The sequence below is a fragment of the Tachypleus tridentatus genome, unplaced genomic scaffold (genome assembly GCF_004210375.1).
Source record: "Tachypleus tridentatus isolate NWPU-2018 unplaced genomic scaffold, ASM421037v1 Hic_cluster_2, whole genome shotgun sequence".
In the NCBI taxonomy this organism is placed as follows: Eukaryota; Metazoa; Arthropoda; class Merostomata; order Xiphosura; family Limulidae; genus Tachypleus; species Tachypleus tridentatus.
In genome coordinates, this window is record NW_027467782.1 from 21,386,334 (window position 1) to 21,411,424 (window position 25,091).

The 25,091-nt window shown below is 31.5% G+C and overlaps 1 protein-coding gene and 1 long non-coding RNA gene across 17 annotated transcripts in view; one reads left to right on the plus strand and one right to left on the minus strand.

The window, feature by feature from the left end:
- LOC143242409 (uncharacterized) overlaps positions 1-9,718 on the plus strand; it is a 343,467-nt gene extending 333,749 nt beyond the window's left edge. For 5 of the 16 annotated variants that reach the window (XR_013022620.1, XR_013022616.1, XR_013022614.1 and 2 more), the window contains 2 exons: positions 4,421-4,477; positions 7,943-8,887. The gene's annotated coding sequence lies outside the window, so the exon portion shown is untranslated. The other 11 variants (XR_013022623.1, XR_013022612.1, XR_013022615.1 and 8 more) reach the window with 7 other exon arrangements.
- Positions 9,719-10,884: 1,166 nt separating this feature from the next.
- On the minus strand, positions 10,885-17,987 carry LOC143242412 (uncharacterized). The gene is made up of 3 exons (XR_013022626.1): positions 17,911-17,987; positions 11,844-11,929; positions 10,885-11,151 (listed from the first exon to the last, which is right to left on the minus strand). It is a non-coding gene; the product is annotated as an uncharacterized LOC143242412 (long non-coding RNA).
- Positions 17,988-25,091: the final 7,104 nt, after the last annotated feature.

The window sequence follows — 25,091 nt, forward strand, 5'->3', positions numbered from 1 at the left end:
ATTTCATATTAACTGTTGGTGGAGTGGAGTGTAAACTGAGCTCTTTATAACATCTTTGTACACTTGTATTAACTAATTACTTGTACGTCATAAATTTGTTTCCAAAGTATAGAAGATTGGCATAGCACCCATAAAAGGCTGTAAAATCTATTTCTCTTTTGCAGTGGATTCAGTTCTGTCTCAAAAGGACATGTGAAAATACATTGGCATCTAGACAGTTGTATGCATTGTGAGCTTATGTGTTTACAGTCAGTTTCTGTTAAATTGGAGATTTTTTTATATAACTTGGATCATGTGACAAGCAAACTATGTGAGCAAAATATTTATTTTAAATGTTTCTGTTGTAACAAAGAATTAAAACTTGAATAACATAAACATTAAATTATATACTATAATGTTAATTTCATTCACATGCATGGATTGTAAAGATGTTTAGTTAAATTTTGCACATAATTCAGTAACTTGCATATAAATTAATTTTAAAATTATGCTGTTCTGATCAGATAAACAGATATGACTTTCAGTGTTATTTTGTTTATCAACACTACTCATCAGTGAGTTTCTGATGTGAGTACTTAAGACTATGTCATTTAAATGCTTCTGTGTGCATTTTAATCTGGAATTTTTTGCCCGTTAGCTTCAGTCAAGAACACTTTTTATATGTCTGGGAACCAAATATATACACGAGATTTACATTCATTGTCAGTGACATCCGTCAATGTATTTATGGCATTCGTACTCGTGATTATAAATGTCACATATATGTTTGTAATTGATACATTTTTTGTTGACTTCGCTCTCTTGAACTTCGAGTAATCCAGTTACATGTCTTATCACAGCTGTATGTGAGAGTGACTTATTTTGTCATGTAATTCTTGGAATTGTGATTTCTTCATGAAGTTATTTGCTTTTATTCTCTTTTTTTTATTATTTTTTCTGTTGACTAAATCACTGGACTTTTCTACAGGCTTTAAAAGAAGTTCAAAGTAATTGTTAATCAGATTGTTTATTTCTGTTATAATTATTTTGGTGAACTTTGTATTTGGTCATTCTAATTTGCTTCAGAAACATCTCTAGAATACTTTAGAATCCTCTTTTCTTAGTCTTGCCTGAAACATCAGTCTAGTCTAGTTATCTGAATGGTAAATGGTGAACAAGTTTTTGTATTTGTCTTGTCCATCCCATAGTTCTGATGCTCATGAACTGTCATGGTTAGTAACCTGTATGGTCACTTCAGCCTGATGGTTAATTGAGAACTTTTTATTAACGACTAGATACCAGTTATTCATTACTTTTTATCCTGTGTTTTGACAAATAATCTGCTTCCTTATTCTTGGAAATCTCAAAGAACTATTTATTTTGTAGTCGTGGCTGAAAATCAATCATTAGTCTTCTTGATACAGAGACTGGTTGATATATATATACATACAGTAGTTTAAATATTCAGTGACCATCATGGAGGTCTGTTTTCTCTTTTTTTAACTCAAGGGAGTTTCACGTTTGTATCATGTGAATTTTGTTGCATATTGCTTTTTCTTTGTATTAGAGGATGTGTGTCTCAGGTTAATAGGCTGGCTTTTATTGGTCACTAGCCATTGTTAGGGAAGGTTGTATAAAGTTTTACTTGTACAGGTCTCATGCTTTTCTAGGTACAAGGAAGCACTGTGCTGGTCTACAGTACATGGAATCCTCTCTTACTTCACAAAAGAAATATTGTTTTTATAAACACCTAAAGTTAAAAAAAGGATAAAAACAGTTACATTATTTAACTAGTGTTTCAAGCAACTGCCCTTCATTAGGTTTGATATTGTTTAAGGTTATTTAATTTTCTCAAGTTTCAACACAACTGTTCATTGTTATTTGTGAATCTTTTCCACTTTTAGAAAGAAATTAAGGATGTTTATTGGATAGCATTGCTAAATTCTATAACAGTATGACATCATTCTTAGTCCTAGAATTAATGACCTTTGTCCATCTCTTAAAAAAATTTCAAAACAACTTTGTATTTTTTATTTTTTTATCAATATCACCTATATTTTAATTCATTTTTCTATTTCCCATATATTAGTATTGTTTCCTATATATTAATATCACCTGTATTTTTATTCATTTTTCTATTTCCCATATATTAGTATTGTTTCCTATATATTAATATCACCTGTATTGTTTCCTATATATTAATATCACCTGTATTTTTATTCATTTTTCTATTTCCCATATATTAGTATTGTTTCCTATATATTAATATCACCTGTATTTTTATTCATTTTCTATTTCCCGTATATATTAGTATTGTTTCCTATATATTAATATCACCTATATTTTTATTCATTTTTCTATTTCCCATATATTAGTATTGTTTCCTGTATATTTTTTTACATTATCATTTTCTGTAATTCCGTTCCTTTTTTTTTTTTATTTTTCTATTATGTGAAAACTGTTTTAACATCTTTTTAACTGTTGTCACTGCCATCTTTCATGTGATGCACACATTTTTTATGTACATCTAAACATGACAGGAATGTCTTCTGTTATTATTGACATAAATGACATCAACATCTGTACTTGTAATGTGCCCTACTAATCATTGCTCTTTATTATCCTAAAAAAGGAATAGTCAATCTAGTTAAAATATTTTATGTCACCTTTATTGGGTTATATGTAGTACTGATAAAGATTTAAACACTCATTCAGTTTCACATGTACATAAACAGTCAAAAGATTGTTAGGCTAGTTTGGCCTGCTTGAAATGAATCGTGTATTTTGTTCAGTTTAAAGTCTTGCTCAGTATGTTAGTTATTGCTATTTCTTTTCCAAAAGTTTAGTAATGCATTTGAAAGCCACGCTGTGTAACATTGAATAGATTTAAAATAGTTATTGGTATCTGAATAGACCTATTCGCTTAAAAGTTCCACCAGTCTATAGAAATACAGAGATAAAAGTTATAGTTTTGTAAATCACCTTTTGAGTATATGCATAAAGATTGGCTCTGCTTACTGTTACTGGGAAGATTTTAAATTTTTCATGAAACATTAAGAACAAGTTATGAAGTACTTTATAAAAATGATAAAAGTAGCATGAGATAGACTTAAAAATTCAAATAACTTAACTTTATTTTAACTAAACATTTTAGTAAACTGAAATCATTGAAGATCTACATGTTGCATTCTTTGGAAATAAGAAGCTTTATGGCTGTCAGGTATTTACAGTGTTAAAGAGTATAATGTGTGTGGTAGAAGGAACACTCTAAATGTCCCTCTGGTGTTAATATATATAATAAACAGTTTGTGTCATGCTTCTTTTTTTAATAGTAATGGTATACAATTTATATCATTGTTTTGTAACAAAACTCCCAATTGATATTGTTAGGTCAACTATGGTATTTATGTTGTGAATGTTTAATATACATATTGGTTTGTTTTTTATTCTTGTTAACTTTGGTGATAGAACAAAACAATTTAATTCAGAAATTATTTAGATTTAGAATTGATATTTTGTCTTTATTGAGCTTAGAGTAAGTTATCGCACAGTACATTTTTAAGCTTAATTATAAAACAAATAATACCCTAGGCTCACTTATTGCACCACCATAAGTTAAATAGCATTTTATTTATATTTTTTTAAGTTGTTTATTAACATTGAGGTATAGATAAAGTAAGATAAAAGTTACCAAGGGTTTCAATGGAGTAGTGTTTCAACTAAGCCTTTGTTATAATAATGTTTTACACCCAATGCTTATATTTAGGCCATTAAATACACCTTCTGTTACTAATGTTAAGATCAGATGATAGCTAGTTGTGTCTTAGTGTGAATGTGTAGTATTTAAAGTGCGTAATTCCCTCCAGTTTTACACTGTTAAATTAGGGATAGCTAGCTGACTTCCCTCTAGTCTTACACTGTTAAATTAGGGATAGCTAGCTGACTTCTCTCTAGTCTTACACTGTTAAATTAGGGATAGCTAGCTGACTTCCGTCTAGTTTTACACTGTTAAATTAGGGATAGCTAGCTGACTTTCCTCTAGTCTTTCACTGTTAAATTAGGGATAGCTAGCTGACTTCCATCTAGTTTTACACTTCTAAATTAGGGATGGCTAGTGCAGATAGCCCTGGTGTAGCATTGCATGAAATTGAAAAACAAACAAACATAATTAAAGATGTATTAACTGTGGAAACTCTACCAAGTAAAATAGTTCCATATATTTTTTCATATCACATCTTCCAATTATTTTAGTTTAGTCACAGAGTCCATCAGTCTCCTTTCACTAAAACTGATTTCTTATTATTACTTTCTGATTTATAGTGTACAATTCCTTCTTATTGTAATTTTGTTAGTTAATTTATGTATAGCAGTTTACTTTATTTTGGTGCACTGGAATTTATCTTGCAGAATTTTTGTAGTTATATTTTCTTATAACTTCTAGATCTTTTCATGACATGGGACTGGGCAACCTACTTTCATGACTATGGACAAGAAAATAGTAAGTATTGAAGGGTGAACCCACAAGTTGCTGTAGTTCTGCTTGAAAAGTAAGTGGAACATAAAAGTGATCAAAGTTAATTTTAAATGTCACTATAACTTGCTTTATTATAAATTGTTAAAGTCTTTCCAATAATTATTATGCATGTTTTGATTTTTAAAAAAGGAAAAAGGAAACGTATAGCCACCTGAAAAGTTGTATGTTTAGTTACCTAGTTATGTGTTGCCCTTAAGAAACCTGATACTATTGATGTCTTACTCCAAGACATGTCCTGCAAGATGTCAAGTTTCATTTTTTAAATTAAAAGTTAAGTCTTATTTAGTTTCTCAACTAGCCTTTGACAGATGTAAATTCAAATTTAGAAAGAATGAAGGTAAGATGATAAATAGTTGTAGACTGTGATTAAAGTAATGTTTTATTTTTTCTTTCCTTAATGTTAGTTTATTTTAGAATTGGTTAAATTGTTTGATATATATATTTGTTTATGAGGATTATTTTGCATTGTTATCTTAAGATAAGTGTTTAGAACAAAACTAAACCTCCTAAGCTAGCTGAATTTTGTGTTTGGGATTATAGCAAAAAATGTGGTTGCATTGAGGGTACCATAACAGATGAATCATTACCTTTTAATCATCATAAGTATGGTGATATGTTAGACGTATATAATATTCATTACTCGTTTAATTTTTATTTGAACTATGTAGGTATTTTGTTTTGATCAGAAGTTGGAAACAGTTGTAGATTTTATTACCAAAAAGTTTCTCTCTGTAGATGTTTTTTATCATAGTTATATATTAAACATAACTTGAGAATTCTCTGTATTAATACCATAATTATTAATGAATCAATTTTAACTGTCGAGAGTTTAATAATAGTTGAATGTCTGTTGTGTAGTCAGTTAATCATACATGCATACAATTTGCACATATTCACAAGATGATAGGTTCCAATGCTTCACATTAAATAAACATTCTTAGAATTTCATCTTCACGTGTAATGTGAGAGTAATAAAACATTGAATACAAAGTAGATAAATATTATCAATATATTATTTTTCTAAGGTAGATAGAAATAAAATCTTAAATTTATGGTATAATGTTTATAACTAAAATTCTATTTTACATTTTGAAGTTAATAATCATGAATGTGTTAGTTAATTTAGCCATAATTAGTTTTATTTAGTAGAAAACCACTTAAATTCAGAATGTTTGTTTATATTTCATATATTTAACAGTGCTTACCACAAATTTGCACAATTAATTGATACTTTCTTGCATATAAATACGATAGTTTTCCTTAACCTTTTTTTATGATAACTAGGTGCCTGGGATTTTATAATGCAAGAACACCTCATATCTGTTAAAGCATGTCTTGTTAGTTGGCATAACTAAGAATATAGGTACTTGTAGGAATATCATGAAGTATATAGTTTGTACAGGTTGATCTGTAAGTAATTTTGAAAATTTTATATTTAACGTTGTTCTGTGTGTAAGCTTCTTTATAATATAAGTTATATATGGTTTTAACTATCAGCTTTGAGTTGTACTTATGAGATAAAATTCATGTTTTTTGTTTATGTGTTGAAATATCCTTAAGTCATTCAATCAAAGTAATTTTTTAGAAATATGTAAAGCATATAAGTGTTTGAGTAATTTTGCACAGTAATTATATGTTTAGAAGTTACACTGTGCACAAAAGCTTCTCTACTACAATAGAAATACAACTGTTCATGAGTAGTTTGTTGATCCTGATTCTAAAAATTGTTGAATATTACTGATCACCTCTAGTTTTTGAGCTGTGTTAGGTTTATTCTAAATATTCTTATATATTGTGAAAATAACTGTCTCTGATAACTTTATTTATTTCTTGAAAATTGCATTTAAGAATGTTAAAAAACAATGTGTAATTATATACTGAAAATACACTTAAGCTATGTTTAAAACTTTCATCATGGTATTATTATTTATTTCTTTTTACAAAATACCTGACTGACTTTTTGCATCTTTTATGTATGTTGTTAGTTTCATGCTATAAGAATCAACAGTAATCTTCTGTCATCACATGATTCCACTGTCTTTCTTTATGTTACTGTTCTATTATAGACATAACTTAAGGGAAGTGCTCACCAAGATTATTGCTCACTGCACCTAGATCATTTGATAAGAAGCTTAATTAAAAGTGTGAGAAGTGTAACTGTAGTGACATCTTGGACCCAGTTTTCCTCTTGTTCTCAGAGATATCATTAATCGTCACAACATAGTTTTCATCTCTGTAAATTCCTAAGAAAATTTTAACAACCAGTTTGAGTGATTTCCTGCAGGAAGTTCTTTCTGACTGAGTAATGTTTCAAAATCACCATTCATCAGCACTTCCCAAATCTGTGACCCAACAAAGATACCACCTTTTAGATTTTACTTCACTGAATTTTTGAAATTTATAAGACAGATGGAGTGAGGGAAGAAACATATCTTGATGATTCAGTGAAAGTTGGAACTCAACTTTCTGTTTTCCTGGAACATAATTCTCTCACTGGCCATTCCTTTTTTTTTAAAATGAATTTTATGATATTGGCTATCCCAGACAGACTACAGTGTTTAGTATACTCACTTTATAGACTTAGCAGTAGTGGATATTTGATTGCTTCAGGTATAAGCTGCATGTTCTACTATGTTTACAGCATTAATAACAGGAACCAATGGCTTAGTGTTCCCATTATGTAAAAGCACAGTTTTCACACTAACTTTAGATGAATTGGTAAAATGTTTTCTTTCTTGAGAGTATATTCAGTACTTGATTCTTCAATTAGTGCATCAACATTTGTACAGAAACACAAAGTATCTTGCATGCTGTAGTGAGAAGCAAGACTTTTATGATAAATTCCATTGCCGTAAATGAAAGTTCCCCATGCTGTTTCAGTATAAAACAAGTCACAAATCTGATCATTTAGCTCATCTTGTGTGATCAAATGAGGCAGTTTATGCTGAGATGCAACAGGGGTAAAATTACTAAATGAAGGAAGTAAAGATGATTCATTGTCTTTTTTGCAGTATAACTTCTATTTCCCACTTTGCTGCTGGATGTGACACAAGGAAATCATCCCCATGAGATACTGGTTTCTTCACAGATGCAATCTCTGGATATTTAGTGTATTGTTTAGTTTTGTCTGAATATCCAGAAATATTAATGCAAAAATAACAGTTAGTTAGATGATCTTTGGGCTCACACTGTATCATTGAAATTGTCAATGACACAATTGCTCTTCTTTTATTTAGCCACTGTGTGAAGCCAGATTTGGAAACTGTACAACACAAATGTAGCATAAACTGTTTAGGTGGTTTTTGGACTTGAAGTGAAAGCAGTCAGTACATAAAATAATTTTCTAAAAAGTATAAAAGAATTATGTTTAGAGAACTAGTTTAAAATATTTTAAAAACAAAATTTTGATTTTATTTGATTATATCACAGGTATGATGTGAGGAAGATGGACTTTGTTTTGAGTGTGCACAAAGCCAGACAAAGTAATCAACTGAGTGAGTGAGTGAGTGAAAAGCAGTTGACAGAGAGGTGTATCACTCTGCCCATTTTAAGCTCAGTTGAAGGACTCCTCAAATGTTCCTGGGCAGAAAAGGTGAAAATGGGAATGAAGCAAAATTGGTGCAAGTCATTATAATTTTATCAAGAACAAGTAGCACATATAAACAATATATATGGAGTTTTACACCAATACAATACAGTTACTGTTTGAAGTTATCAAAAATTTATTCCTTTTGTTCATTAAACTTTTTATTTAAACTTAATTTCACAGTATAAACCTATTGAACTGAGCTGATTGTATGGTATTACACATATTGTTGATAAAGTAGTGAGATACTACAGTAGCTTAAAATCTGGAGGTGATGGACAAGTTCTGATTACATATCTGAAACCAAAACTATTTAATTACCAAGAATCACTTGAGTTTTTTCTAGTAGCAAATGATGTGTAATGCAGTGTTACCTAAAACATTGTTCAGGGCAAATTTGTGTGTGCAGACTTATAAAAGAATTAATTGATTGATGAATTTGTGTTATAAAGATAAAAAGTTTTTTTTTGTTTTTTACTTTACAATGGTGTGTTTACACTTTATATTTTATAATGCATGCTTTTGAACCAATTGCAATGTTTATTTATTTATGAAAAGTGTATAACTTCCTTTCAAGTTGTTTTAAAAATAAAATTATTGCTAAAAAATACAAGTTACAAATAATGCAACATTTTTTTAAAGGGTCTTATTTTTTTTTAGGTAGGTTTTGTTCAGGCTTGTGAATGAAAAAGATTTGTACAATGTTAATAATATAATTTACTAATTTTTTAAAATATTATTAATTTGACCTGTCCATACTTTTAGTGTGAATTAATGTTCTTTACTCCCTTAAGGGTGAGAGAAGCAGACAAGAAGAAAAATATTTTTAGCATTAAAAAAGAATCAACGAGACAAGAAGAAGTTGGTAGAAACTGTCCCAAAACAGCTCAGACAGTTAACATCAAACAGTGATTAGTATAATTGTACTTTATTCTTCCCTTTGTTACATATTTTGGTTTCCTATAATTACTGGCTTGATGGAAAATATCCATTGAGTTTTTTGTGTGTTTAATGAATTAGTAAAATGTGACTGTTCAATGTCAAGAACACTGATATCAATTATTTCTGAGAAGTGAGTGAACCAGGCTTTCAGTTAACATTAATAAAATATAAAGATTCTTATCATTCTTTGCTGTAGTTTTGTTAAAAATGGACAGTTCTAGAGCAGAGCTTACCATATTCATGTCTGCCATAAAGGGAAATTAGGCCAAGAAGTGCACTTTCTACTTATTTCTAACAAAATATATTGACCAGTTTTGATTGTTTGGCTATATAGTTTTAAAATTTTGTGAGAGACAAAAACGTTTATGACACTAAATTATTAAAATTATTTGACTCATGTGTTGCTTTATTTCTCAGTTTTAAATCACTTTTGTTTAGCCCATTTATTGTGTTATAGAATAGGAAAGAGTGTGATTCTAAGGGAAGTTTGATATTATAATTAAATTGTGATATTAACACAAATAATAAAAAAAACGACATTAAACTCGGGTCAGTGTTATAGTTCTCTTCTAATTTTCCATTTGATTTAATAGCCAGCTCATAACTGTTTGGTCTCAAGGTAATATATAGATAGTAGAAAATGAACTTGAATCATCTAATAAACTGTTGTTGTGACAGTACTGAATTCCTTGTGTTTTTCTGAATATAACTTAACAACTAATTGTAAAGTTACATACAGATATTAGAATATAAACAAACCTTGTGGTCTAATAAATAGCAGCTATGATCGATCTAAACTGTCTTCTTTATGATTCAACACACTGATATAGTTGTGTTAAGAGAGTCATCTGTATAAACTATCTGTAAAGATGTGTTTTCAAAACAAACACCAAGGGCCTTTATGAGATTTTTAGAATGGTACTTAATACAGTTTCTCAAGTGTTGTCCCAGTTATTACTGGAAGAAACATCATCATGTGGATACAAAGTAAAATTGCCAACCTGGTATGTGGTGAAGTAAAATGGTAAGCAGACAATACAGGAGAGAACAGTTAGTATTATATACAATAATTTAGGTATAGTTGACTGGTATGCTGTAACATAATAATACATTGTGTTATAATAATTCAAAATGGCTAAATGATTGTTACTATACACAACTGCTGCAACCTAATGGCAGACACTAGAAAAACACAGTACTCTGACAAGGAAAAAAATGGTAATGTGATTGTTACCCTGCTAATATGGTATACTGTAATATAGTGGGAGATGCTAAAACAAACAAACAGTACTACAACCATGAAAAAAGTGGCTAAATGATTGTCACTGTGCTGTACCTTGATGTTGCTATAAGGTGACTGTTTTGTGGTGCTAAATAATTTGACAAAGTTGTTTACCAAACTAATGGAGAAGAGCATATGATATTACTATTATAAAATAATTCAGTTTGTTTGTAACATATACAAAACAAACATGTCTGTAGTAATATTACAAAGTAGTATAATTTGTATTGTATAAACAGACTTTTCATCCTCTACTTACATCAGACAGTTAGAGCTGGCAGCTGGTTTTACTCAATATTAAACATATTTACGTGCTGCGTATCTGAAAGCCAGAGTTCAGTTTATTTTGAAATAAATCTCACACATCTCATGCTTGTAAGAAATGTTTGGTAGGATAGTCTACAAATGGGAAAAGAACTTTTAAAGAATCTTAAAATGGGAATAATGTTTGACATGTTTCTCTAATAATTGGACACTGAAAGAAGTTAGTTGTGCTTAACTTTTATGAAACAGTACAGTTTTCTTTCATTGTTTCATGTTTAACTATATATATGGTGTAAGGAAGCAACATTGACCACGATATAATATTTTACATTGTTTGTATGTCATTTGAATAAATGGGAAGAGAAACACAGTATTCTAATTAGTAGTTTTAAAATATAAAACACATTATTATACTTGTGTTGTGAATTGTTTGTATATTTCTTTTATCAGTCAGTAATTAAAATACCACTGGGCTTGTTATTTGAACAATAAACAGAGATGCGAGGAATGTGAGAAAAGTATCACCTCTTGTCTATTGTTGGCTTTGTTCTTTCGAGAACTAGCCTGCAATGTGAGAAAGACACAATGAACTGTAAAAAAAAGATGGGTCGATATGCAAATAATTAAACGTGTTAAAAGATAGAAATAAATACATTTTCATAATATCTTATTATAAATGGAGCTGAAAGCTCATTCTAAATCCCATATTTAAAGGTTTTCTTGATAATTTGTATAGTAAATCTACTTACACTCATGAAATACTATTCAGTAGTGGTATAGATATGTCTCGTATATGATGATTTTTTAAAGATAAATTTAATGTTTCATAATCTAGTTGTATCAAAACCCATACTTAAAGTTTTTAATATAATTGTAAAATAATAAAATGATACTAGATGCATAACGAAAATATTCATCCCTGGATATTAATTACTAAAAGAGTGATTTGTTTTCTTGTTGTTTTTTTTTTAAACGTTGCGCAAAGCTACACGAGGGCAATCTGCCCCATTCGTCCCTAATTTAGCAGTGTAAGACTAGAGGGAAGGCAGCTAGTCATCACTACCCACCGCCAACTCTTGAGCTACTCTTTTACCAATGAATAGTTGTATTGACCGTCACATTATAACGCCCCCACGGCTGAAGTTTCCTTGCTATTATGTTTTTATATCTGTAGAAAACAAATGTGGTATGTATAAGTTAACAACAGTATAGAGGACAACACAAGGAGTACCAAATAACAACAAATGCTGACTTACAATATCTGTTAGAAAGGTCATCTCTTACTATGTACTGATCTATGAGACTGGAACTTCTTTCTAACATCTGCAGCTTTGTCAATATCCTATAAACAGATCAAAATCTTATGTTATCTAGATTCTAATCTCTTAATGCAAAAGACCTGTCATTAAACGTAACAATACAGAAATACCTAAATTATAAAAACAATAAACAAAGTCCCTTCCTTGTGGACATAACATGGAGATAAAGCTACACAAGAGAAATAAAGTAATTTATTTGACAAAATTTTATGATAAGTCCACTAACTTCTTTATAAAGTACTTGTGTTGATATAAATTTGATTATAAATCCATTAACTTCTTTATAAAGTACTTATGTTGATAGAAACATGATTATAAATCCATTAACTTCTTTATAAAGTACTTATGTTGATATAAACTTGATAAATCCATGAACTTGTTTATAAAGTACTTGTGTTGATATAAACTTCATAAATCTCTTAACTTCTTTATAAAGTACCTGTGTTGGTAAAATCTTGATAAATCCATTAACTTCTTTATAAAGTACCTGTGTTGGTAAAATCTTGATAAATCTCTTAACTTTATCTACTATCCTGAAGTCTACAGGTAAAATATCCAACTGAACAAAACTTTATGTTTGAGGAGAAATATTTATCAGAACAATAATTGAAAGCTAATGTTCTAATTTTCTTTGACTGAAAATGTATTTCTGACAGGTACTTCCCTCCTCTCACAAGATTATGTATTTTAATATAGTTCTGCCCTCTACACACAATGTTGTCTTTACACATGCCACATATTTTCTGCTCCCTCTTATTGAAATCAAATGATTCAACATTTCTCTCTTTTAAATCATCATGCATCACTCATCTGCCAATAAAAGCATGACTCTCTATATGTCTCTACTGAACTATCACTTCAAAGCTTGGCGGAAGACATAAGCACTGAAGGAAAGTGGGTAGAGGAATGGTGGGAAGAGTTAGCAGAAGGAAGTACCTATTGGAAATATATTTTCAGTCAAGGAAAGTTATAACTCCTGATACAGTACTTCCCTCCCTTCCAAAACCCATCCACGGGTACTGACATCCATGTGGGGAATAGGATGAGGACTCGACTCCCAGTCAGTGGGTTAACTGCAATTTGACACCTCACTCCCTTGTGAGTGTATATATTGCATACTGAAGAATAGCATATCACCTACACCTGCAAAACACCACCACTCTACTCTGCAATGAATGGTTACAGCCATCTTTGTTTGGAATCCATTCAGGAGAGTGCCTCTATGGTAGACCACCCTTGTGGCTTGGAATTATAAAGTAATAGGGTCTTCTATACTCCACAAGAAGAAATGGAGTGAAAAGTGGTAGAAAGTCTAGAGGAATGTTATCACCTGAGACAGTGCAATGGGTTAAAATAAAACCCTAATTTGAAAAGTGGAACATACTGATTTATTTAATACAAGGCATTGCAGGGATGGGCAGCTTTTCCCTTCTGCTCTACCCGTGCAGTTCATCCATCCATCTGTAATGGGCAAGTTTATGAAGCAATTACATTGCAAGTTTATTCACATACAAGTGATTTTATGGAACACCCCATTTCAATTGTGAGCATTGCAAAGTCATGGAAGGTAAAGCATGAGTCAACACGGTTGTATAGGGGGATGACAAGGTGAAGAACAGATGGTCAGGCACCACTCACCACAGAATGGGATCCATATAATGAGTAAGTAAAGCAAGGGTTCCTGAAAGAAAAATAGAATATAAACTTACCTGCTCAAAGTTGCACTGAAGCCTGAAGAATGGGTGCAGGTGGAAGACAAAACCCAACAAAGAAGAAACTGCGATATGGTGCGATAAATAATGGGAGATGAATGTATTTGATGTAGTCCACATGCCTGACTGTAGGATTTCATGGCTGATGAAGATGATATGTGAGGGAAAAAGTGAAGTATCAAATCTGATGTGAAAACATCGGGAACAAATTCCGGGAGGAAACCAAGTAAGAATAAGTCAATCAAATAAAATGTGAAACCCAACTAGTGAAGGGAAAGATCCCAAAAGAGGAAGATTTCCGAGTAATAACGAGTCGGTAACAGGTACCGTGGAAGAAAGCTGTTTGGGCAGTATAACATAAAAGTCTATCTGGATTGAAACAACAAAATAGATGAGAAATATAAGAAAGAGAAACAGGCAAAAGGAGATTTACCCTCCATATCATCTGAGGTCTTTGGAGGAATAAATGAGAATATATGTAGGGTGGTATAACATATGTGAAACATCAATGATAAATAAATCTGACCCTTGACATCCAAAACCTAAGGGGAGAAGGAAATACATTTTAAGAGAATGATGGAACATGAGGAAAGTGGCTGAAACAAAGATAAATTGTGGGAATGGAGGACCACATTAATATTCAGTCTGGAGGAATAGACCATAAGGGGAATGAGAAATCTGGAAGGAACACATTAACATGGTAAGGACAGGAGAGCAAATACTCAATTATATCAGAAAAATCAAAGGTACAGAATAAGGCGGCCCAATAACCTGAGGACGATGAGATTGAAGACACATGGTTGAAAATTCACATAAGAAACTCTAACACTCTAGTCACAGTAAGTTGGACAGTAGGGAATACTGGAGTTACATTTTCCATTTGGGTTGATACACCTCCATTGAAGAAGGATGTCTGGGATGAGCTAAACAGAAAGCTACTTGATATACACACCAAGGACTAGAGAAAAGCCAAATGTAAAGCCAAAGGAGGTGAATGGCTGGATGTAGAAAGAGTGACCAAAGTTAATGAAGAAGGAAGGGATACAAAGGTTGTGATACTGGAGGAAAAATTGCAGTCGTTGTAATTGTGGAAACCACAGCTGAGGTAACCAATAAGGAGTGATGAGAAGTACTTGACAGAGTGGTATGGATGAGAGAGATTACCTGGTGAAATAATCAGATAAGAAGATAAACACAAAAGAATTTATGGTATCAATCCAAGTTGAAGGCATTCACAGCTAAAGCCCAAGGCTGAGTTGCTGGGGACTAAAGAGGGCTAACTTGTGATTGAAGTAGGTAGCATGCCCAATCTACGTGGGGAAAATGAAAACCCACCAATTACAAAACCACCAGAAAATGAAGGGATCTAAAGATAACTCCATCAGATATATTTGATTGGGGCATGAAAGGCAATTTGCTAAGAGATTGAAAGCACCTGGAATGTAACACACAAGATTAATGTGATCTATGCGGGTCCAATATAGTAGATCCAACATTTTAAAACACGTATCTCTTGACCACGTGTCCCCTTGCTTATTGATATGAGCTACCATTGTAGAATTGTCAGAAAGAATCACCAACAGACATTGTCTGGTGAGAGGAAGCAAGCACGTTTATATGTGTGTGTGTGTGTGTGTGTGTTTTTTTCTTATAGCAAAGCCACAATGTTGTGTTCATTGAAGGGGATTGAACCTTTGATGTTAGCAGGGGACAAAGGGAATTGAGTTATTTAAAGTCCAATGGAGTGCAAAAAGCTCAAGAACTTTGATATGCAAAGACCTTTTGATCTAAAGCCTTCTACAGCCCTGAAGGAATGCATCTGTGAAAATATGTAATTCTGGATAAGGAGAAGGAAGTGGGACATTCACCAACATAAGGATCTTGTCCAACCATCAACAGAGATTGTTAATCAAGCTAGAAGTAAGGATAAAAGGAATTTACAAGGGATCCCAAGCAGGTTCTACTGATTATGAAGAGCTTAACGAAGGGGTCCCTATGTGCATGACAAAGTATGACTAGTGACATCACTGAAGACCACGTCCCCAAACAACAGAACCTTACAAGCAGAAAGTGAGAGAGCTGAAAGAGCATGATGAACTAACAATTCCATGGAATGAAGCTGCAGAGGAAAAGGCTGGACCTGAATGACTGGTGTTGAAAAAAGACACCCAAGTGGATGTGATATTGGGTAGGCTGAAGGAAGGACATCTTTAATATGATTAAATAGCCCATCTGAGCAGTCACGAGAAGAAGCTGATGGGTATGGTTAGCAAACTTCAGTTTGGAAAGAGCTAAAAGAAGCCAATAATCCATATAATGGCTCAATCACAACTCCATAGCATGAAGATAGTGAATATAAGCTCTGACCTCCTGACAAAAATATAAGGGGCAGAAGCAAGCTAAAAGAGAAGGGAACAAAACACCATGTGATAAACAAACTGAAGATACTGATGAGACCATGGGGATATAGGGATGTGGAGATAAACACTAGTGACATCAATACCTCTCATTAATAAGCCCAGAGAAAATGCCCACTGTCAGGTAAGAAACAGTAAAATGGGACAGTTGAACAAAGTAATTGAGGAAAGACGAATTGATGATAGGCTTCCAGTCCTGGTTTTCTTAAAACAACAAAGAGTCTTGTATAAAACTAGGTGAAAGATATACAACATATTCGATGTCCTGCTGAGATAATAGTTTCTGAACCACCTCCAACAGACACTGCCTGGTCATGAGATTCAATATGGAGGAAAGAAATGGGTATAGGAGACATTTGAGGAAGGAATAAAATGGGATTATGAATCCTTCCAATAAAACTTAAAGACCTTAATGTTCCATGATGAAAGGATGCCAGTAGTGAAGAAAATTGGTAAGCCAAGCTCTCACCAGATTAGAATTCACCAGGTGATGTGATGTGCATTCTCAAAAAATACGATGAAATGAGGACCTCAAGGAGAAGGAAGAAGTAAGTGTTGGGAAAAAGAGGGAAGAGAAATGGTAATAGGTGCTGTACTGGGACCGAGACATAACAGACTGTTGTTGTACTGCTGCAGTTCATGATTCAAAAAGACTCAGAGATTGTGTCCAATATGTATTACCACAGAAATGGGCCATATGTAAACACCTAAGATAAGATAATAGTTTCGAGTTAAGGTTGCATCCCAATCTAGAAGGTCCCAACAACAGAGAAACCACATATGCAGAGCCAGAGCCGAAGACGACAAATGAGCCAACATAGAGTAAAGAAGGGAAAGGATATCCCCCAAAATCCCTCAGGGTTTTCATGATAATCAAATTCAGGGTATGAGAGATAATGTAAAAAAGTTGTCAAGGTAGAAAAAAGGCAGGAAAGTTGGGCATGTGTAAAGAAAGAAACTGTTTATAGATGGCAGCACTGGATGAAAATAGTTAATTTTGCGAGAAGAGGGAAGTATGTTATTGGAATCAGCTAGTGTTAATACCATTAATATATTATTGATTAGAACATTTAAAATGTAGGAAATGAGTGAGTCTTGTTTGAGTAGGCTATTCTGTCATATAAGGGGGGGAACAAATCTCACATTTGGATCTGGACTTAGAAGCGTTTGCTTTTGATTACATAGTTATAATGCAAATAACTTCACTCAGAACTCACCTTCACCATGGTGATTACAGGGTATCTTTTTCGGTAAACGGATTTTACGGTACAGACATATTCAATCCACAAAAAAACACTGTCCAGCAACACATTTTTTTATTCCCCCTTCATACAGCCCATTTAGAACATCCATTTTTTCTTCACACCACTACTAATGCTGTATGTTTATCACACCTCTATAAATTAGGTGTATATCATCTCTGCAATTCATTAACTAAATAATATTACAAATGGAAGCATGATTAAAAACTGGCTGATAGCATAGTAAGCAATACTGTTAACATTAAAAAGAATCAATTTTGATGTACTGTACCACTTGGAAAAGCAGCAAGAAAACTAGGTTTAAAACAAGTTGTTCCTATGCCAACACAGTTGAATAAGAATATGGACATCTAATTTATAAAAAAAATATGGCATTAATGCAACATGTTTTCCTGTGTGTTGTGTATGTTTTCTAAGTATAACAAGATCATATGGGCTTTTTATAGAAATATTTCTTTGCACAATATTTTAACATTATATCTCTGTCTGCTTAATACATGCATACTTTACATAATAATTTCTGTTGTTTAAATGGGTTTATGCTGTATTTATGTGTGTGTGTATATGTTTATATTCTCTATGAATTCTACACACTAGCAATAAGGGTGTTTACCTCTTCTGGTTTAAACCACTAATGTAACAAAAACAAAAAATGTTCTGCTACAAGAAGTAGAGCAAAAAAAAGTCCTCCAATGCACCAATTTGTCGATACCTGTGGAAGAGGGAAGAAATAATAGTTTTATACCAGCGTAAACTTAACGTCAGATAACAATAAAATAGAAGCCCTTTTTTTCTATGATATAAAACCTTATAGGCTAATACTAGTAAAAATTGGTCCTTAACTTGTGGAAATTTAAAGAATTTAAAGCTTATTCCTGCATTTATTGCTTTTACGCCAGATCTAAACAACTTAAACTATCTGATAAATACATGTATTTGACTTAGAATTGCAAATTGGAATTTGGTATTATCTGCCAGAATAACACTTTATAAATACATCATTTGAACGTCGGGGCTTAAACACAGTCACATGTAACATTTAACTGTTGATCAGCAAAAGGATCAGTCGTTAAAATTTGTCCCCAAGAAGAAGAATACAATTAAATGAATAATAGAATAACCATTACGCTTATAAATTTACCATATCCGAAAGTGCTGGTCCGTTTCACTGGCTAAATGGTTTTATAGAGAACTTGCAATATTTTCTAAAATAAAGGTTTTGATAATTATGTGCTCATTTTCAGAAACGATAAAAAAATTATCTTGCTGTTATATTTCCCTATATAAATATATATGAATGTCTTTACATCTGTTTTCATTAAATAAGCTCGAATTTCTTATTTTGTTCAGTTTGATGTGTATCTACTGATATTAGTATTCCTTCGGCTCTGTAGCTATTAATAACTGAATTGTTCCTAATAGAAAAACATGTAATTTAAATATTATTTGTAAAGATTGAGATAATTGAAGATGCGAATAAAGAAACGTGTATAAGGAACAAAAATACTTTGTAAATGAAAAAAAAAATTATAAAAGAGTAACAATTCAGACTGGCGGGTGGTGAAAACTAGATGATTTCCCTTTAGTCTTGCACTGCTAAATTAGGGACGGCTAGCACAGATAGCCCTTGTGTAGCTTTGAGCAAACAATACTAAGGACAGCATATTCTTGCTTATGATCGAGATAATTATCCACAACGCAATAAGTGTTACTTTGCAAATTCCAACAGATGGATGCAAACTCGAGGAAATAAGCACTCCTCATTCTACAAAATGACAAAACAAACATATTACATGGTCTGTAATCTTTGTACACTTTATAGAACGAACACCAGATGTTTTCATGATAATTCTGATTGGTCTGTAGCATTGTGACTTTATTTCTGTATACAGCATCCCAAAAATGAGACCTCTCGCCATTATATAAGTCATACACCCTTTTAAATTGGCAAACATGAATATTGTTCAATTTTAATCACAATATTTTGACTTAGCATTGTGACTATACTTAACACCAGAGCTTTCTAGATAGTTAGTTCAATATCGTTTCACAATGAAAATATCTTCTGGTCAGGTTTGTTTCGAAGTTCTCGAAAAGCTAGAGAGGGCTACCTGCACTCGCTGTCCCGAAGTTAGACGAGAGAAATAACAGATAGCTGAATGGTAAAAATGATAGTGTATAAAACGATAAATAGTTAATACTTAGTGACTTGCAAGTAAATTTAAATTCACAACTTACAGAACAGTAAATACCTAATTTCTCCAACACTTCAGTTCAACACTGTATGTTTTCGAAACTAACTGTGCCATTAGTACTTCCATATTAAGGAAACCATTCATGACAAACATGTTAAGAAACTACAAAATACATCACAACTTTGTGTTCGCATAAAATTAAAATTAATTAAATTATTAAACTTTCTTTTTTTTCGTATATCATACATATATATGTATACATATAAAGAGAAGTCACATTCGTATGTACAACATGTGCTTGTTTTAGTTGAGTTAATTACCAATGATACTATGAGTTTCATTTTCGAAATTTTATGAGATGGATGGATTCCAGAAGCAATAAACACGTTACACTCTGTAGCATGAATAGACGAACCCAGTATACGGTCTCTAATCTCTGTATTGTATTTTGGGATATACACCAGTTGTTTTACGACAAATCTTATTTGCCTGGAGTTGTCTGAGGTCACTGCTGTAGCCATCATGTAAATCATCCCACTAAGTAGAATTTATTAACTTTAGAGAATTCTAGAGCAGTCGAAGTGACTAACTAATCACACTCACTAATTAGTATTATAAAGTACACTTCTCCATATCCAATAGTTATATAAGCAGTGCTTTCTGTTTTATTCTAACATGGCCAGGTAGGGTGAGGCGTTCGACTCTAATCCGAGGTTCGAATCCTCGTCGCACCAAACATGCTAGCCCTTTCAGCAACGGAGTATTATTATGTGACGGTCAATTCCACTATTCGTTCGTAAAATAGTAGCCCAAGAGTTAGCAGTAGGTAGTAGTAAGTAGCTGTCTTTTTTCTAATCTTGTACTGCTATATTATGGACGTCTAGCGCAGATAGCCCTGATGTATCTTTGTGCGAAATTCCAAAGAACAAACAAACATACCTGAAAATTTAGTGTATTTCTAAGAAATCAACCAATTTCTACGTTTTGATATTTTTATTACCTTCATCTACCTGACGATTCATCATTTGAAAAGTTGCATTATAAGGTTATCATATCCAAACTTTAATGATGCAAAGAAGACGAAACAGTTGAAGTTAATTCTAAACAAGTTACAAAAGTCTAAATATTAGTTATTGCATTTCACCAAATAACTTTAAACATTTCAGAAATGTTGACAATTTTATTGCGTTAATATTTTAATTTCGAAGGAAACATTCGAGATATTTCAATGGCAAAACAAAAATACAGTGTATTATTATTATATTGATTCTATTTTAAATGTGAGATTACTATGATATGACTTCGTTATTATGCAAGACTCATATTTTCCTTTTTAAGACATCTTCTTACTGCGAAGATAAAATTAATTAATATCAGAATTAACTTGAAAAGTTTTGTTTGCTTCTTTTTATCTAAAGTAGAACAATTAAATGTTGGAAAACTGAATTTTTGTCTGAGAGAATCTATTAGTCAGATGACTCAAAGTATTATCATTACTGATTTCGTAATATAATACTGTTAATTAGATTTTGCCCACCTGTTGATCCTCGTATATTCGTGTTTTATGATATTCCCTATAAACTGTAATTATTTCATGACACGTAAGTTTCCTTTTCATATAATAAGACCACTGCAGTTCTTTCTTACCCTATTCAAAGAGATATTTTTAGCACTGTAGTTCGTTTGTTTGTCTCTTTTGAATTTCGCGCAAAACTACTCGAGGGCTATCTGCGCAAGCCATTCTTTATACTCTACTACCCACGATGGGATCAAACATATTTTCACTAACAGTGATTGGAAATTATAAATTCCGGTAAAATTGTGATTCAATTTCAAGGGCTCAAATTTTTATAAATTTTACACAGGTAAACTGTAATAATTTAATATATTAAAAGTGGTTTCTGTTATTCAAAAGATATTTTTCAGCACTTGAATTTTTCAGTACTACATTTAAATTACACCAAGAAAAGATATAATCAAATTCTGACATGTAGTCATAAAGATAGTCATGTTCCTGTTAAAATTATGCTAAAGAAATAGATGTTGCACATACAACATATATTTTGTTTTATTTATGAATCTTGAGTACAGCCAAAATGTAAAAACGCTTTAATGGAAGTTTGTTTGTGATATTAATCAAAACACAACACTAAATTTAATCAGACTCAATCATAACTTCTGATTTTGAGATATTGTTAAATTTTAGAACTCTATGTAGCACCATCGTATTTATTATTTTGTTCACATCTACAGATTGTTAGTTATATAGACGTTCACGCCATTGCTTTTTCATAGTAAAAAATTCTGAGAACCTTTAAATATTTCATGAGTTACCTTGTATTAGGTTTAAGTAGTATATAGTAGTTCTAAAAGACTTTTTTTAGTTTGTCAACAGAAGCCAACGCATAACTGTTTTCATTTAATATGTTGAAAGTTTGTTGAAGATATATTAATTTTCTTTAAATTAGTTATTAAGTCAAATATAGACTGTTCACTACCAAGTCAAAGAAAATATTTGTTTTCTTAAATTCACCGTCTACTTAGTACTTCTTTCTTTCCATTAGGTAGCTAACTTTATATAAGTTAAGTAGCTAGTACCCTAAAAGAGAAACAGAATTAATAATAATTTGAAAACTGATTTATCTATCCAATACCTGTATTCTCTATATAACAATAACAGATATACCATCGAAAACCAAAACATTAAGCACAAGATATAGCACTGGAATAGCATTATGGAATGTTACTTTTAGTGGTGTCTAATTTTGACGTTTAATGTTATAAAACCTCGTTGAAATAAGCTTACGTATATACCAACTTCATTTCTGCAAAGATAAATTAATTCTCTGATTACAAAAATTGAACAACCTTTATGTTAAATTAAACAGTTTGATGAAGTGGGAAAGTCAGACTCTTGGACATGGCAAACATTTTCATTCTGTTAAATGACAGAATAAACGGAAAACGGCAGTCTTTAACGGTAACTTTGAAGCTTACCAGTACAAAACTTAAATTTTGATACAAGTTGTGACCAAATCACAAATATCAAAATGTCTTGCTTTGCTCATAGCAACAAATAAACAAGAGAAAACAACAACATAAATTTGTGGAATATTAAACATGTTCTTTAGAAATTAATATCAAGTTTGATTGTGAAAATCACAAAGTTTATTCGTTTGTAATAACGTCTTACTGAATAACTGATTTTGTTCCTTGGTATCACATACTTTAACAATTAGGATGGAATAAACGACTTTCTAAACGAATTCTTTATAGGTATAATTACTTATTTTCAAATACATGAAATTTTCTAATAACCATTAAAATTATATTCTTTCATCAATATTTTAGATGGTTTACATTTCATTTTTTGTCCCTTTGAAAAAGGTAAATATCATAGTTTTTCTCACTCTCGTCAGGTGCAGCCAAATGTCTGCAGACTTACAACTCTTAAAGGCCAGGCATGGCAAGGTGGGTTAAGGCGTTCGACTCGTAATATGAGGGTCACGAGTTCGAATCTCAGTCACAACAAACATAAACCCTCTTTCTTCCGTGTGGACATTATAATGTGAAGGTGAATCCCACTATTCGTTGGTAAAAGAGTAGCCCCAGAATTGGGGGTTGGTGGTGATGACTAGCTGCCTACCCTGTAGTCTTACTGCAAATTAGGGACGCTAGCACAGATAGCCCTCGAGTAGCTTTGTGCAAAATTAAAAAAAAAGCTTGAAACCAGATTTAGATACACCTAGTGAGCAGAACCCTATTTTTAACTCTATGCTTTTCTTAAGAAATAACCTAAAATATTTAAAACGGGAAAGTTAAAAATACGTATAAATTTTACTTTATTTCAAATTTTCTAGAACATTTTGACAAAAATTTTAGCTTAATACTTTTGCGAATGCTTTATTAATCCTATATAAACAAACTTAAAATTAAAATAAGAATAATAAAACCTTATTTTCTAAAATAGTTCAGGGCTTTCTTAAATCTTGCCGTCAAATGTGGTTATGTCTGTCGTCTAGGTGTTTTGACAATGACATTGGAGTTTGATATTAAAAAGTCACGAAATAAGATTTCACGTCTAAAATAAAGAAGAATGTAAAGAAGAAGAAATATCAGAAGTTAATTCTGAATGAGTTACAAAATTGTAAATAATAATTTAATATGTTATAACTAATTGAAGTGTCCGTATTTCATCAAATTACTTTTAAATGTGAGACATCTCATCAATTTTGTGGCTTTAGTGTCTTAATTTCAAGAGAAAACATTAGAGATATTTTGATAGTTGTACAAAAGTTAAATGTGTTTTTATTAAGTTGACTCTATTTAAAAGTGAAGATTACTAGGGTGAATCTACATTATTTTACAACATCATTTGTCATTTACAGATAACAATAGAATAAACATTTTTTTACCTGAAATTAGTTTATATATTTGATGTAAGATGGTAGCGCATTTTCTGTCTATTGATTATGTAAGATTTTAATATATCAATAATAAAAGAATATATTTTATTGAGCTCTTTCTTTAAACGAATACGATGTAATACCAAAATCATACAAACAAATACTTTACAATAGTACAAGTAATGAAAGAAATGAACGTCTTTACATCAGATGCAACTTTCGATCTTTGATTATCGATGTTTTAGAAATGTTTAATTAGATGTTGTGGAAGAGGAATATGGAAGATACGGTGGTGCTGGTGGATATGATGATTATAGAAAATGAGGTTTTGGTGGTGAAGGAATTAGTAACAACGTAACAATCAGTTTTGTGAATTAGTAATATCAAAATCAATCTTCTCTGATAGCTACGTCTGGAACAGGTGAAATACTCTATGATAGAAATGATAACAAATAACTCACATTATGACAACTATTTTTAAACGAAAGAAGAAAGAAATTACTGAATAAAAATAATATTTAAGTAATGTAGACAGTCAAAGATATCTAATAATCCTTAATGTCAAAACCGTTATTGCATTCCCAAAGTCATTGAAAATGAATTTTGAAAGTAATAGAGAAATTAGAAAAAGGTTGTATAACTAACAGCATTAAACAATAAAGGTACTCTCTTCTTCAGTAATAATTAATTACTGACAAAGGTACTATAGGAGAAATGTGATTTGACTGTTAAAATATGGACTTTCCTTTCTTGTCACTAACATTTCATTCTTTATCAAAATTATATATATTGCTTTCTCATCTGAGTAAAAACATAAGCAATAAAGAAAACTTATTTCTTCACTGTTGTGATTAAAACGAAAACCTAATACTTCTTGATCGTTTCTTGTTCCTGTATCTCACATGGCTTTCGAGCATACTTAAAACTGTTTTACTGCTCAGGTTGTTCGATAGTTGAAAATATTTTCATTTCAATGCAATCTAATCTTCAAAACAAACCTTGCGAAACAAAGCTGTATAAGGACAGAAAGCTGATATAATGATGAGATATTACTGTCCCACCTTTCATATACGTGAAGAAAACAATATTACTCAGTGTTATACAACATTATCTCTTTGTCTGTTTTGCTAAACAGGACGAATATTTAAAATAATATGATCGACTCATTCTCTACAACATTCAGTAGAAGAATT